This window comes from Telmatherina bonti (genome assembly GCF_933228915.1).
Source record: "Telmatherina bonti genome assembly, chromosome: 11".
NCBI lineage: Eukaryota > Metazoa > Chordata > Actinopteri > Atheriniformes > Telmatherinidae > Telmatherina > Telmatherina bonti.
The window spans coordinates 6,030,414-6,035,967 of NC_136629.1; positions in this window are offsets into that span (position 1 = coordinate 6,030,414).

Below are 5,554 nucleotides of genomic sequence, written 5' to 3' on the forward strand. Positions count from 1 at the left end.
TCCTGAATCAACTAGAGGCAACGGAGTTGTTGTCCTGAATCAACTAGAGGCAACAGCTTTGTCATCCTGAAGCAACTAGAGGCAACGGAGCTGTCGTCCTGAATCAACTAGAGGCAACGGCTTTGTCATCCTGAAGCAACTAGAGGCAACGGCTTTGTCGTCCTGAAGCAACTAGAGGCAATGGCTTTGTCGTCCTGAAGCAACAAGAGGCAACGGAGTTGTCGTCCTGAAGCAACTAGAGGCAACGGCTTTGTCGTCCTGAAGCAACTAGAGGCAACGGAGCTGTCGTCCTGAAGCAACTAGAGGCAACGGCTTTGTCATCCCGAAGCAACTAGAGGCAACGGAGTTGTCGTCCTGAAGCAACTAGAGGCAACGGTTTGTCATCCTGAAGCATCTAGAGGCAACAGCTTTGTCATCCTGAAGCAACTAGAGGCAACGGAGTTGTCGTCCTGAAGCAACTAGAGGCAACGGCTTTGTCATCCTGAAGCAACTAGAGGCAAAGGCTTTGTTGTCCTGAAGCAACTAGAGGCAACGGAGTTGTCGTCCTGAAGCAACTAGAGGCAACAGCTTTGTCGTCCTGAAGCAACTAGAGGCAACGGAGCTGTCGTCCTGAAGCAACTAGAGGCAACAGCTTTGTCGTCCTGAAGCAACTAGAGGCAACGGAGCTGTCGTCCTGAAGCAACTAGAGGCAACGGAGCTGTCGTCCTGAAGCAACTAGAGGCAACGGAGCTGTCGTCCTGAAGCAACTAGAGGCAACGGCTTTGTCATCCTGAAGAACTAGAGGCAATGGCTTTGTCGTCCTGAAGCAACTACAGGCAACGGCTTTGTAGTCCTGAAGCAACTAGAGGCAACGGCTTTGTCGTCCTGAAGCAACTAGAGACAACGGAGCTGTCGTCCTGAAGCAACTAGAGGCAACGGCTTTGTCATCCTGAAGCAACTAGAGGCAACGGAGTTGTCGTCCTGAAGCAACTAGAGGCAACGGTTTGTCATCCTGAAGCAACTAAAGGCAACAGCTTTGTCATCCTGAAGCAACTAGAGGCAACGGAGTTGTCGTCCTGAAGCAACTAGAGGCAACGGAGCTGTCGTCCTGAATCAACTAGAGGCAACGGAGTTGTTGTCCTGAATCAACTAGAGGCAACAGCTTTGTCATCCTGAAGCAACTAGAGGCAACGGAGCTGTCGTCCTGAATCAACTAGAGGCAACGGCTTTGTCATCCTGAAGCAACTAGAGGCAACGGCTTTGTCGTCCTGAAGCAACTAGAGGCAATGGCTTTGTCGTCCTGAAGCAACAAGAGGCAACGGAGTTGTCGTCCTGAAGCAACTAGAGGCAACGGCTTTGTCGTCCTGAAGCAACTAGAGGCAACGGAGCTGTCGTCCTGAAGCAACTAGAGGCAACGGCTTTGTCATCCCGAAGCAACTAGAGGCAACGGAGTTGTCGTCCTGAAGCAACTAGAGGCAACGGTTTGTCATCCTGAAGCATCTAGAGGCAACAGCTTTGTCATCCTGAAGCAACTAGAGGCAACGGAGTTGTTGTCCTGAATCAACTAGAGGCAACGGAGCTGTCGTCCTGAAGCAACTAGAGGCAACGGCTTTGTCATCCTGAAGCAACTAGAGGCAACGGAGTTGTCGTCCTGAAGCAACTAGAGGCAACGGCTTTGTCGTCCTGAAGCAACTAGAGGCAACGGAGCTGTCGTCCTGAAGCAACGAGAGGCAACGGCTTTGTCATCCTGAAGCAACTAGAGGCAACGGAGTTGTCGTCCCGAAGCAACTAGAGGCAACGGTTTGTCATCCTGAAGCAACTAGAGGCAACGGAGTTGTCGTCCTGAAGCAACTAGAGGCAACGGAATTGTCATCCCGAAGCAACTAGAGGCAACGGAGTTGTCGTCCTGAAGCAACTAGAGGCAACGGCTTTGTCATCCTGAAGCAACTAGAGGCAACGGAGCTGTCGTCCTGAAGCAACTAGAGGCAACGGCTTTGTCGTCCTGAAGCAACTAGAGGCAACGGAGTTGTCGTCCCGAAGCAACTAGAGGCAACGGTTTGTCATCCTGAAGCAACTAGAGGCAACGGAGTTGTCGTCCTGAAGCAACTAGAGGCAACGGTTTGTCATCCTGAAGCATCTAGAGGCAACAGCTTTGTCATCCTGAAGCAACTAGAGGCAACGGAGTTGTTGTCCTGAATCAACTAGAGGCAACGGAGCTGTCGTCCTGAAGCAACTAGAGGCAACGGCTTTGTCATCCTGAAGCAACTAGAGGCAACGGAGTTGTCGTCCTGAAGCAACTAGAGGCAACGGCTTTGTCGTCCTGAAGCAACTAGAGGCAACGTAGCTGTCGTCCTGAAGCAACGAGAGGCAACGGCTTTGTCATCCTGAAGCAACTAGAGGCAACGGAGTTGTCGTCCTGAAGCAACTAGAGGCAACGGTTTGTCATCCTGAAGCAACTAGAGGCAACGGAGTTGTCGTCCTGAAGCAACTAGAGACAACGGAATTGTCATCCCGAAGCAACTAGAGGCAACGGAGTTGTCGTCCTGAAGCAACTAGAGGCAACGGCTTTGTCATCCTGAAGCAACTAGAGGCAACGGAGCTGTCGTCCTGAAGCAACTAGAGGCAACGGCTTTGTCATCCCGAAGCAACTAGAGGCAACGGAGTTGTCGTCCTGAAGCAACTAGAGGCAACGGTTTGTCATCCTGAAGCATCTAGAGGCAACAGCTTTGTCATCCTGAAGCAACTAGAGGCAACGGAGTTGTTGTCCTGAATCAACTAGAGGCAACGGAGCTGTCGTCCTGAAGCAACTAGAGGCAACGGCTTTGTCATCCTGAAGCAACTAGAGGCAACGGAGTTGTCGTCCTGAAGCAACTAGAGGCAACGGCTTTGTCGTCCTGAAGCAACTAGAGGCAACGGAGCTGTCGTCCTGAAGCAACGAGAGGCAACGGCTTTGTCATCCTGAAGCAACTAGAGGCAACGGAGTTGTCGTCCTGAAGCAACTAGAGGCAACGGAATTGTCATCCCGAAGCAACTAGAGGCAACGGAGTTGTCGTCCTGAAGCAACTAGAGGCAACGGCTTTGTCATCCTGAAGCATCTAGAGGCAACGGAGCTGTCGTCCTGAAGCAACTAGAGGCAACGGCTTTGTCGTCCTGAAGCAACTAGAGGCAACGGCTTTATCGTCCTGAAGCAACTAGAGGCAATGGCTTTGTCGTCCTGAAGCAACTAGAGGCAACGGAGTTGTCGTCCTGAAGCAACTAGAGGCAACGGTTTGTCATCCTGAAGCAACTAGAGGCAACAGCTTTGTCATCCTGAAGCAACTACAGGCAACGGAGTTGTCGTCCTGAAGCAACTAGAGGCAACGGCTTTGTCGTCCTGAATCAACTAGAGGCAACGGAGTTGTTGTCAAGAATCAACTAGAGGCAACGGAGCTGTCGTCCTGAAGCAACTAGAGGCAACGGAATTGTCATCCCGAAGCAACTAGAGGCAACGGCTTTGTCGTCCTGAAGCAACTAGAGACAACGGAGCTGTCGTCCTGAAGCAACTAGAGGCAACGGCTTTGTCATCCTGAAGCAACTAGAGGCAACGGAGTTGTCGTCCTGAAGCAACTAGAGGCAACGGTTTGTCATCCTGAAGCAACTAAAGGCAACAGCTTTGTCATCCTGAAGCAACTAGAGGCAACGGAGTTGTCGTCCTGAAGCAACTAGAGGCAACGGAGCTGTCGTCCTGAATCAACTAGAGGCAACGGAGTTGTTGTCCTGAATCAACTAGAGGCAACAGCTTTGTCATCCTGAAGCAACTAGAGGCAACGGAGCTGTCGTCCTGAATCAACTAGAGGCAACGGCTTTGTCATCCTGAAGCAACTAGAGGCAACGGCTTTGTCGTCCTGAAGCAACTAGAGGCAATGGCTTTGTCGTCCTGAAGCAACAAGAGGCAACGGAGTTGTCGTCCTGAAGCAACTAGAGGCAACGGCTTTGTCGTCCCGAAGCAACTAGAGGCAACGGAGCTGTCGTCCTGAAGCAACTAGAGGCAACGGCTTTGTCATCCCGAAGCAACTAGAGGCAACGGAGTTGTCGTCCTGAAGCAACTAGAGGCAACGGTTTGTCATCCTGAAGAATCTAGAGGCAACAGCTTTGTCATCCTGAAGCAACTAGAGGCAACGGAGTTGTTGTCCTGAATCAACTAGAGGCAACGGAGCTGTCGTCCTGAAGCAACTAGAGGCAACGGCTTTGTCATCCTGAAGCAACTAGAGGCAACGGAGTTGTCGTCCTGAAGCAACTAGAGGCAACGGCTTTGTCGTCCTGAAGCAACTAGAGGCAACGGAGCTGTCGTCCTGAAGCAACGAGAGGCAACGGCTTTGTCATCCTGAAGCAACTAGAGGCAACGGAGTTGTCGTCCCGAAGCAACTAGAGGCAACGGTTTGTCATCCTGAAGCAACTAGAGGCAACGGAGTTGTCGTCCTGAAGCAACTAGAGGCAACGGAATTGTCATCCCGAAGCAACTAGAGGCAACGGAGTTGTCGTCCTGAAGCAACTAGAGGCAACGGCTTTGTCATCCTGAAGCAACTAGAGGCAACGGAGCTGTCGTCCTGAAGCAACTAGAGGCAACGGCTTTGTCGTCCTGCAGCAACTAGAGGCAACGGAGTTGTCGTCCCGAAGCAACTAGAGGCAACGGTTTGTCATCCTGAAGCAACTAGAGGCAACGGAGTTGTCGTCCTGAAGCAACTAGAGGCAACGGTTTGTCATCCTGAAGCATCAAGAGGCAACAGCTTTGTCATCCTGAAGCAACTAGAGGCAACGGAGTTGTTGTCCTGAATCAACTAGAGGCAACGGAGCTGTCGTCCTGAAGCAACTAGAGGCAACGGCTTTGTCATCCTGAAGCAACTAGAGGCAACGGAGTTGTCGTCCTGAAGCAACTAGAGGCAACGGCTTTGTCGTCCTAAAGCAACTAGAGGCAACGGAGCTGTCGTCCTGAAGCAACGAGAGGCAACGGCTTTGTCATCCTGAAGCAACTAGAGGCAACGGAGTTGTCGTCCTGAAGCAACTAGAGGCAACGGTTTGTCATCCTGAAGCAACTAGAGGCAACGGAGTTGTCGTCCTGAAGCAACTAGAGGCAACGGAATTGTCATCCCGAAGCAACTAGAGGCAACGGAGTTGTCGTCCTGAAGCAACTAGAGGCAACGGCTTTGTCATCCTGAAGCAACTAGAGGCAACGGAGCTGTCGTCCTGAAGCAACTAGAGGCAACGGCTTTGTCATCCCGAAGCAACTAGAGGCAACGGAGTTGTCGTCCTGAAGCAACTAGAGGCAACGGTTTGTCATCCTGAAGCATCTAGAGGCAACAGCTTTGTCATCCTGAAGCAACTAGAGGCAACGGAGTTGTTGTCCTGAATCAACTAGAGGCAACGGAGCTGTCGTCCTGAAGCAACTAGAGGCAACGGCTTTGTCATCCTGAAGCAACTAGAGGCAACGGAGTTGTCGTCCTGAAGCAACTAGAGGCAACGGCTTTGTCGTCCTGAAGCAACTAGAGGCAACGGAGCTGTCGTCCTGAAGCAACGAGAGGCAACGGCTTTGTCATCC